Source organism: Lissotriton helveticus, chromosome 6 (assembly GCF_964261635.1).
Source record: "Lissotriton helveticus chromosome 6, aLisHel1.1, whole genome shotgun sequence".
Classification (NCBI taxonomy): domain Eukaryota; kingdom Metazoa; phylum Chordata; class Amphibia; order Caudata; family Salamandridae; genus Lissotriton; species Lissotriton helveticus.
This window is the reverse complement of record NC_136067.1, coordinates 828,369,000-828,380,478: the sequence shown is the minus strand read 5'-3', so window position 1 is coordinate 828,380,478 and position 11,479 is coordinate 828,369,000.

Here is an 11,479-nt window from a genome sequence, read left to right as displayed (position 1 = left end):
TTGCTCATACGATATTGTTAGCCACATTACAGGAGAAAAGCTCTGGCCATGGGTGTGAAGGACAGCAGATCCCAGCAATGATGAATCCTCATAACTAAATGATGGCCAATGGCTACAGGGGGCCTGACCCAAAGCCTACTGTCTCCTTATAAGTCTTCCTACTTTACATTTTAAAGTATTTATGACATGCAGTCTTTCAGATAGCTAAAGCTGTCTGTAGCGACGCGTACAAACGAAGTTAGCGTATGGTTGAAATACCTGCTGTTGTCATAGTTCTCAGGAAGTGGCTAATGCAACATTGCACTGTCGCAAGTTTAGTAAACTATGGACCACATCCCTCCAAAAGTGGGGCAAACTCTTAAAAATGTGTCCTGAGTAGGGTTTCAGGGTTGATATCCAGGATTTCAGTATAGATATCAATACCTTGTTGTGATCATCACACCGCAGCTCTATGCACAGAACAGAATTCCAAAACCTGTGCAGGGCATGTGCACACACTCTTGTGTGACCTGGCCGGAAGTAGCATTGCTGAACATTCTTAGAACCGTGATCACTGACAACTCTTCCTCAGTTGTAATGTGGGCTTGCAATCCCTGAACTCCCTCCTTAGAGTCTTCAATGTAGATCAAAGGATTTCTGGACTCATTCGGCTACTCTGACAAATGCGCCCCCTGGAGATGGCCATTTTAATACCGTTCATGTAGCTGGTCCGCCAACACATTTTATTTACCAGCGGAGTGGCGCACAACCCCAAGCAATCTAGTACTAGCGTCTCGTAACTTGAGAAGGCCCCCGTGCAAACTACATGGAGGGTCCCCCTTCGGACTCAATCAGGAGCTGTCACGCCAAGGTACTGTGCAAAGGAGGCCCCCTGGAGCTCGGGGCCTCCCCGCGGGGACTGCAGGGGCATCTGTGACGCCAATGCGATCTAGAGCAAATGAGGAAATGCTCCCTTGCGAATGTGTGCAGTTTACTGCAGCACTCCATTACACCATCAAAAAATTGAAAGCATCTAGGGTATTATACATTTTATAAATACTTACCTCATGGCAGCCGTAAAAGTATACCTGCTTAAAAAACCAGAAAGCGGTACGAAAAGCTGTAAAAAAGGTCCCTTAAAGTGCAATCAGGTATGCAACACTGGTGGTTGCAAGGATTCACAAAGAATGGCACTTACAAAAACTCTACAAAGTACTACTGCAATCGCAACAACTTGTACAAAAAAGGACCAAACGAAACAAGTCTTGCTATGTACCTAAAACGAGCCAGACCAGCAAGTGATGCTAACTCAATTCATTTCATCTGGATAAAACAGTTCCCTCTAGTGCTGGACTGGAAACCAAAATCAACCCTGCTAAAATAGCTCCCACTTCAGGAGGTTGTCCATGGACGTCAATTCACCAAAATGGCTGGGTTAGCAGAAGCTATATTGTATGCCGTTTGGCCTTCACTTGTACACTCACACACATCCTTTTACATACACACACACGCATGCACACATACATACACAATTTTTTACTTACCTGAGGTCAGAGGAACCATCAGATTCCAGCTAAGTGTACTCATTGTCCCTGAACTCCTGGTACTATTTTTGCCACCTCTGAGACCAGGGGTCGCATACGACGTGCCAGGGGTCGCAAGGGGCAAGCAGGGGTCTCAGCGAATCCCTAAATTATATCCATGAGGTTGTGACTGCAATTTTAGCCTTTAGGGCTTTTATGGCGGGGTCATGGAAGTCCATCCAGCTTTGAAAGCAACCCCCTTGCCTACAGCTACCCAAGAAAATGGCAGGGCGACAGAATGGTCAGTCTGATCATGATTCCCACATACAGCTATAGAGGTTTTGTCTTGCTAGTAAACAGGCTGTCCTTAGGGTGGTTAATTTTTTAAAAACTTTTACAATGTTGGCATTTTAAGCCTCCACTCATAGATAATACGTCTATCATCCATCATTGACTTTATGTTAAAATCATTAATGATGGCCTTATGTTATACTCGTAAGTGGATCATATTCTACAGCTTATTGACCTTATTGTACACAATTCTTTCTGCCCCATATTTCCAGGTGCCATCCAACTTCTATTGCATTCTCGTTTAATTGGGTGCCTTCAAACTCCAATTATAAGCAATGTGCAAAGTGTAAAGGCTATTTATGACCATGGTTGAGGCTTTACGTCTCGCGAGTCATATCCTAGTGTGGCATATTTACCTCCGATAATCTGCATATGTGATTTATGCCATGGCATTTCTTCATGTATATTTGTTTTAAAAAAGGATACTTAGCTACAACAATGATGAAAAGGACATGGATGTGAAATCTTATAGGAGAGACCTCCTGACTAATAGAAGAGTTGCTTTCCTGTGTAAAGTCATTGTAACATGCAGCCTGTGAGTGGGGAAACAGTGTTTTTCTCATGTATGTTTAGTTGTACTGTAAATGTTTATTACCAAAGTTGCTCCATACATGATTTCTTGGGTCACAGTTGTTTGACATGACATAAGCATAGTTACACAGGGTGTTGATTGCCAGTTTCAGCATCCTTTACAAATACAAGACCAGCAATTGGACGAGTCTCTAATTTTCATTCTCAGAAACCTTTTCCAAGTCACTAATTTATTTTTTAGGTCGAGCCTGGGTAGCACATGCGCTGCTCTGCGAGGCATGCTGTGTACAGATAGGGACTTGAAGCTCCACCCAATCTCTGCCCGTATTTTTCATTGGCTTGTGTCATGTCCACTGTAAACTGTGGCTGTTCATTGGTTAAAAGGCTTAGCAGTCCCTCTTTAGTACTGCCTTGTGTCATTTTGGAGCCTCCAATGGCGACACCACCTGTTACGTGTTTTGTACTCAGTAGGTTTTAATTACAGCTTCTGAGCACTATTTTCTCAAATAGCTTTGTCCTGTCTGCAACTGCTTCCTCCTAACGCTTTTTAAAAAAAATTATAGCAGGCATTTGCAATGCAATAGGTCTCGCATTTGCGAGAGTTTAAGATATTGGCATTGTAAATGACAATGCCTTTTATTTATCTGTTTTAAAACAACACATAACTAAAAGGCATTGTCATTTACAATGCCAATAGCTCAAACTCTCGTAAATGTGAGACCTATTGCATTGCAAATGCTTGTTCATATCTGCTACAATTGCCTAAGACTGAACACAGTATGCTAAATGGGACTTGACTAGACCCATAACATTTTATGTCCTAGATAACACATTCTTTTAAGTGTGGGAACATTTTGCGATTCCTAATGGGTCGCAAATTGCGACCTACCTCATTAATATTCATGAGGTAGCACATTTGCGACCCACTGGGATTCACAGAAAGTGTTCAACACACTTTCATACATTCCATTTTGCGATTTCCTAATCGCGAATCGCAAGGATTCGCAATTAGGGAATCCAAAACGGTTTCTTAGTAAATCTGGCCCATTGAACTTTCTTAAAAACAAATTTCAAACTTAAAGCTTATAAAACTATTACATTGGAACAGGTTAGTCACAAGCAGGGATAACATCCACATATTTAATGAAATGCATTGGCCCACAATGAATGTCTCTGGCAACAGACTGTTCCAGTTAAATGAAAAACAAAACAGCTACATTTTTCTGGTCAAGAAGCCCACTGGCCTCACACAGGCTTGAACATCAACAGCCATACAGATGCTCTGAGGGCACGAGGACACCCCATTGAGATCTGCTCTACAGAATGTCAGCCAGCACACATTTTAATAGATTGAACAACGCTGAGCAGCACTTTACAGAGAGAGCATGACAGCTGCCACAGCATTTAAAAAATCAATGTACAAACAATGTACCTAATGGACAAAGGTTCATCAGCTCTTCAGTGCATGTGCTGGGGCGGCAGCAGTACTGCACTGTTTTAAAAATAAACATAGCTGCACAGGCATGATCTGTGAAATGAAGGTCACTTCAAACGTGTTGTCTTCTTATCCCCTCCCCCTAGACCCCTCACCCAATGGTCTCTTCCAAAGCTACTGGCCCATCTGCTAGAGTTTGAGAAGAAGATTACAACAAGCCACCTACTCTACGAGACAATAGTCATTATGATGACAGTATTAACCTGTCTAATCTTTCCCTTCCTTTAAATAATATTAATATAAATAATGTTTATATGATATATTAATAATGTTTCTTATAATAAATGTAGATCCATCTTTACTCGCTAAAGAGAATTTTCACCTGGCTGTATTTTTAAGAAAAGTGCGGGTTAAAGTTCCTCGTGTCCATCACAAGCACCACCCATCAAAATACTATGCCATTAATCTTGCGCCCAATGACCCTAGGAAAGTATGTACATGGAGAATGCATCAGAGACTAATGCCCATTAGAAAATGTGCAACAGACAAATGTCATTAAGAAGTATTCAAAGAATAATGTTCACAATGAATACTGCGCCAAATGCATGATACCCATTGGAATGGGCGTGCCATTAGATGAATGCCCATCTGTAATATTGTGCCAGTGTACACCTGCCAATCAGAGAAAACTGAGACACCACTCAAAAAATTACACAAATATTAACACATCACCTTTATCTCACCTCCAAGGCATAAAGATGGCTCTTAGTGAATCTGTGTCTAGAGGACCTCGTGTCTCTAAGTCTACCTGCGAGGCTTCTTGTACATATCACTTGTTTCAAATTAAATGTTATATTTATATATGTGTCAGTAATCTACTGCAGGCCTCTGTTGTCAGATTTTGCTATATTGGCACTGTAATACTATTCATGACAAATCTATACCGTATGGGCCAAGCAGGAAGTTGGGTCTACCATGTGGAATTGTAGGCCTTCTGAGCTATGCTTGATCAGGTCACATGGGGCCAGATGTATTAAAAGAGCATTTTGCAATTCTCAAATAGCGATTTTTACTGAAACGCTATTTGGGAACTGCAAATTGCAATATCTGTAAGAATCGCCAAAGATTTGGCGATTCCTTAATATTAAGCAATAGTGATTTGGTAAATAGCGAATCGCTGTTAGTTAATATTACTCCATTTGTTCCTATGGCTGAAAGGCCCATGGGTGTGAATGGTTTTGCATTAGCTAATTTGCAATTACCTAATTGGTAATCGCAAATTAGCTAAGGCAAAGCCAATGGTTCCCAGAGACCTAAGGCCCCCTGAAGCACCCCAAATAAAGAAAGTGTGCACATGTTAAGCACACACATACCCTAAATGCATGTGTGCGCTATATGGCACTTTGAAAAATGTTTGCACATGGCTACCGTCAACTTACAGTTGATGGTAATAGTGTTTCCTAAATACACAGTTCGCATTTAGGAAAGGATTCTTACATGTGCATTAGGGATTCGTAATTCACAATTCCTATTTGCATTCACAATTTAGGTAAATGCAGAAAATTGCAATTACCTAGATTGCAAATTCAAAGCCTTTCATACAAAAGGAATGGACATTTTGCATTTGTAAAAACGCCGTGTGCGAAGGCAAAATAGTTTCATGCATCTGGCCCATGGAGTTTACATTTAGCGCCGTGAATACGGAATTTCATCATCCTACTGGTGTATTACCCTGGAAATGCATCAAGTCTGCATCAAGAATAATGCACTTTTTGTGCACATTTTGAGCCATTTATGTACATGAGTGCCTGTATATGTTCACTTGCCCTTTGCCTGTGCGCCTGTTGATCTGTTTGCATGGATGTCGGTATCTGTGCTGCTCTGTGTGCATGTGTGTTTGCATGAGTGTTGTTCTGCACGTGAATAGATATTTGGTGCTGTACCACTCTGTCTCCAAGAGTCGTTCTGTGCTATGTGGTTCCTTCCATGTTATGTGGTTCTAATGTGTTTTCATTATACTAAACGCTAACCAATCAGCCTGTTTGATGATGATTTTTAGTAAAGGCAAACTCAATTTCTCAATGACGCGCTAAAATTTAATGGCATCGTTTAACAGGTTTATGTACTACATTTTTATCTGGTTTGACCTCATGTGATCAACTGAAAAAGAGCTTTAACAATTATTACAAACAGAGCTGTTTTGGTTCCATTCTAAGGCTGATTAGCTTGAGTACATCATTTGATTTGGCAGAGGCTGTGCGCTGCTCCCAAAGGAGTCCTTCTATTGCACTTTTTCCCTTGTGGGATAGCTGATTCTGACTTATTATTTGTGAAAAGCATATGTTAAAGCCAGAGGCCTTTAAAGGTGTATTGTTGTTACAATGTTAATGCTCGAAAACAGCTTTTTTGTTACTGGGAATTTTTACAGATCACTATATTACGTAAGGTTTTTGAAGGGGTTTGCTCATTGAAACAAACCCCAGGGGAGGTGATTTGCATATTGAGAATCCCTGTAATGTCAATTTAAGAACGGTGGTGTAATATTTTTTCAGCTTTAACTGTGTACATATTTTTAATTTTATGTGTCTACCGATCCTTGTAGGAAAGGTTAAGTGAACTACAGAAGGCCTGAGTTAGTATGGTGGCAAGCCAGTGATAAAGCGCAGTGTTTATTTTGAGTTGTATTTGCCAGTGGGGGTCATCTGCATTTATTTTTCAGGGGCCACCATTTTTATTTCCTATTGGACTCTCACCGAGAACAGGGGAGAGAACATTTTAAACGAGGAAATGAAAGAGGAAGACAGAAAAACAGTGACAAATGGCTAAAGCAAGGGATGAGAAAGAACCAGCAAGAGTAAAATAAATGATCAGGGAGTGTCTGCTACTGAATACATGAGAAACTAGGTGGAATGAAGACTACACAGCATTGGTATTCGGCACCCCCAATATTCATAGCACCGGCTTTGGACGTCTGGGCAGAAGCATGGGGCCCAGGAATTATTGGTTTACTTATTAGGCACTGAATAAAGGCTATAGGCTCCATTGGTTCATTGGAAGAAGTTATGACAGAGTCTAATATAATTTCTGAAAATTTACAACAGAAACCGAAGGGCTGAATTAGTTATTGCAAAAAATCATACATGAAAGCCAATAGGTCTTTAACCCCTTGTGTGCTTTTGACGAGCTCAGCTAGTCACGAGGGACGGTTGATCTGCCCTCATGACGAGCTGAGCTCGTCACAGCCGTTGGAACGTTCGCACGCGGGGATAATTACCCCGCTGTGCTGAACTTTCGAAAAACGGGTGTGGTGTGACGAGCTGAGCTCGTCACGAGGACAGCTCCGCTGTGCCTCATGACGAGCTGAGCTCGTCAACAGCACAGCGGTGCCACGCACGGCCCCCCGCACAGCGGGGGGGAAACACCCCTCAGCCAAGGGATTAAGAGAAGATTGTTAAAGCTTGTAAACGTGTTATAGATTCTCCCAGATTCCTGTAGTAGGCAAGGGCTTTAGTGGTGGTCCCGCCCCCCAACTCCATTCTCCTTCTCTTACAAACCATGCACTTTGAAGATTTACACCTTGATAATCATTGTAACCCTTCCATGGATGCTGATTGTTGCTTTGCCAACTGTAATTGTATGTATAGTTATATATTTCTGACTGTATGCCTGATGGTTGCCCTATGGTAATGCTTATGCAGATTTCGGTAGGTCTGAGTTGTTTATGATGACAAGATAATGGTAAAGGTTACCGGCCTGATTGGTTCTTTGCATAAAGGTTATTTATGAAAAGTTTTGACAAAGGTAGTACGTTTATTGTGAGAAGCGTTTATTAAAGTCAATAGACACTTAAGTTTGGATTGTCATTACACTGCTAAAAGCTGCAGACATACATTTTATTACATCGATTTTCACAGATTACTGTAGTAAGCAAGGGATTTGGTGTTTGTTACCCCTATGAAAAACACTTGGAGTTGAAGATTTGCAATGTGGTAATCCTTTTAAGCCATTTTAGAGGGTTTGTATATTATTTTGCCAAGTATATATTCATAATTTTATCTCTGAGTGCCTGATGATTTCCAATATCGGAGGCCTCAGTTGGGCATGGCGACAAGCCACTGATGAAGTCTTTAGGCGCAATTGGATCATTGGGAATAGTTACGTTGGATGTGCTTGATCTGACCTGATTAGGACACGTTATGACAAAGGTAGTAGGACTTACTTATTGTGAAATGCATTTATTAAAACCAATGAATGTGAAAGAGGGGATTGTTATTGTACTGTGTTGAAGGGTGTTGTTTGGTATTTTGTTTCATGGAAACTCACACAATAGTGTAATAAGCAAGGATTTGGGATTTGATTATCTCCTCAGATGAACCCTGTAGGCAAAGGATTTGGACTGTGACAGTTCTTGTGTGTTGATTTGCTAACAGTAAATTTATTCATGTGTAATGTTGTTGGCTATTTGAGATGATGATGCTGACAAGTCAACAACAAAGGTTATGAGCCCCACAAGATCATTTGGGAAAACTGGGTCCAATGCCATCAGACTGATCTGTTTATTAGGAAAATTATGACAAATACATTTTGCCTGAATTATTTATTGTGGAAAGCGTACGCACAAGCAAATGGACCTGTAAGGGTCAAGTGTCATTCTAATAATTTAAAGACTGTAAACAGGTACTTTGCTGCATGAAATCTTAGAGATTATGAAAGTATGCCAGGTCTTTGGGGTTGGGTATCCACTTGTGACAAACCCTATAGCTTAAAGGTCCTTTTGTCAGCCGTATTTGGAGGGGTTGTGCCAACACCAATTGTGTACATAATTATAATTTTTTGACTGTAAAATAATGCTTCCTTTGTGGCAGAGCAAGTGCTGAAAACAATACAACAAAGGCAGCAGTCCTGACTTATTTATTGTGAACATCATATGTTAAAGCCAATAGGCCTTTAAAAGTGGATTGATATTACACTGTTTAATGGCTGTAGGCAGGCATTCTGTTCCAAAGAATCTCGCAGATCACTGTAGTAAGCAAGGCGTTGGTTATTTAATTTATCGAACACTAGGGTAGAAGATTTGCACTGTGCTACTCCTTACTCAACCCTCTCATGAGGACGGCCTGGCAGGTGTATTTGTCTGCCAGACCCTTTTAATGAACAAATGAATAAATAAATAAACCTACATATGTATACATGCATAGAGGGTCTCTGGGTCAGCACTCCTGTCAGAATGTCCTTCCCATTTTGCTTCCGACTATGAACGCACACTGCATATTGGCAACAGGTTAGCCCATTTTCAGGGCATCACCCTTCATCAGCCAGGCTAGCTTGAATCCAGTAGTGAAGTGAGCACGGGACCCACGTCTGGGCATACCCTTCCCTCTTAAGGTGACATATGCAAAAGAAACAATTGATGGACGGAATGCCGGATGTGGGTCCCTTGCTCACTGTGCCACTGGATACAAGCTAGTCTGGCTGATGAAGGGTGACTTACCCTGAAACCAGTCCCAGGATTCTTGTTTCCGGTCCAGGGAGGACCTGGCTTGGTAGTTCGGTCTGAACTGTTCCCAGGAGGCACAGGGTCAAGACTGATTTGCATATGGCTGGGTCCAAACTGGGGTGGCATAGTGGGCAAAATAGCAATGGCTTAAACCCAGATCTCTTGACTGGGGGAGAATGTTTGAATCATTCAGCATTCCGTCTATCATTTGTTGCAGTTACACAATATGAAATTACACAGCATTCTCTCTCTTGAAGCTATCACTTATTTTTTCTATTGTCTATTTTCCCTTCCTTTATTTTCATATTTAACTTTTTATACCAGGGGCGTAACACAGGCCCCCGCAGGCCACGTGTTGCGGGGGGGGGGGCCCTAGCTCCAAGGGGCCCCCTCGGCACTGAACTCCGGCCGGGAGAGCTCCTGATTGAGCCCGGAGGGGGCCCCCCTAAGTACCGTGCAGGGAAGCCCCCTCACTTTTCGTTACGCCAGTGTTTTATATTGCATTTTTTTTTTTTTGGACTCGTTTCATATTTTTTTTTTCTAGTAGTTGTTTCGCCCATTTAGATTTTTTAAGCCCTTGCAGTTTCCATAAGTGAGATGGCAAACAATGTTATGGACACTTGCTCTTCCTCTCTTGCAAGAAATAAGGATCCGGGATAATAGTCCTAAACACTAATGACAATTAGAGCTGCTGCCTTCACCCTAAAGAGTGGACAAGAAGTGCTGATTTAATAAAGTGCATGAAAACAAGTAATATTGTATGTATAACCTTGAAGCAGTCAAACGTCCACTAACATTTATTCTTCTGAGAGATTTTGGAAATTGTGTAAAGGAAGGTGAACTTTATAAACAAAAAAACGCCAATGTACATTGCAACTAATTAAAACATATCACCTAGTGGATGTAAAGATACAGAATTACACTGTGGAGTAGTTACTGTAATTTACTACTGAAATGTACACGCAACAGTAGGCGGTGCAACGGCTATAGCCACTAAATTCACCAGAAAATATGATATTTCTCCTTAGCGAGTAATGTGATTATTCTGATCTCAGCACACAGATGAAAAGGGAACAACAATCAGACAGTAAATTCAGAGAGCGATGGAGGGATTGTGAGAGTAGGTCAGAATGAAGACAGTCAGATTGGAGAAATGAGTGCATTTCTTACTAGCTATAATTCGTTGTGCTAATGGCCATCCCTGCATGTTGACTTTTGTTTGTTCACACTCCTTTTTGCCACAACTTTCACATCCTAGGCTATATAAAGATTTCAGAAAGGCCACTTTCCAGAAGCTTTACCTATTTTTGCTTGGATTCTCAAAGACAGGGTTTCTTTCGCAAGGTTGCACATGCTTCATGATGTACTCAGACAATTACTTTAGGTCAACTGCTAATCATGGCAGCTCCTGAGGTTATAAACAGAGATCTGTGAATTTAGGCACCTGGGACAAAAATGTGCCTGCTGGGCAGTGCTTAATTTGTGAATAAATAATTGCCGGGCCCTCGTTAGGAGGCTACTCCAGCTTGCACCACTCATTTCCCCCCCCCCCCCAGGCACTGCTAATGACAGTACCACCACAAATACTAATCATCAGACACCTACAAGTGTAACATTTTAGACTATTCCAGGCCCCCAAAGTTAAAAGAATGGCTTGGGCGGTAAGTATTAGTCATTTTAAAGTATATTGAATTAATAAACAACAGTTGGGGTGCCTAAATTGGACCAAAGCACCACCATGTGGCAGACCGTCATAAGTGCCGGTGTTGACAATTAAGTGCTGGTGCTGAACACTGAAAACCACTGGTTCAAATTAAGCACTGCAGACAATTAATACACTAATTCACTAAAAGGCCGCTGCGTGCTCCTTTGTGGCAAAACACCACTGTTTGGAATAGGTGAAAGAAATAGAAGCAAAAGTAAATAAATAAGGTAAGTAAAACAATAATTGGGTACAGTAATAAAAAAAATAGGCTGGAAAATAATTTAAAGAAAACAATAAAAAGTATGAAATAAATGTGATGGTCAAACCTGAAAAAAAATGGACAAAAGATTAGAAAACTGTAACATCAACAGGAGAGAAATGCCAATTTTATATGGCTTAAGCGTAATTTGGCTTCTTTCTGCTCCATAGGGGTTCTTTTGACAAACTGTTGCACTTGT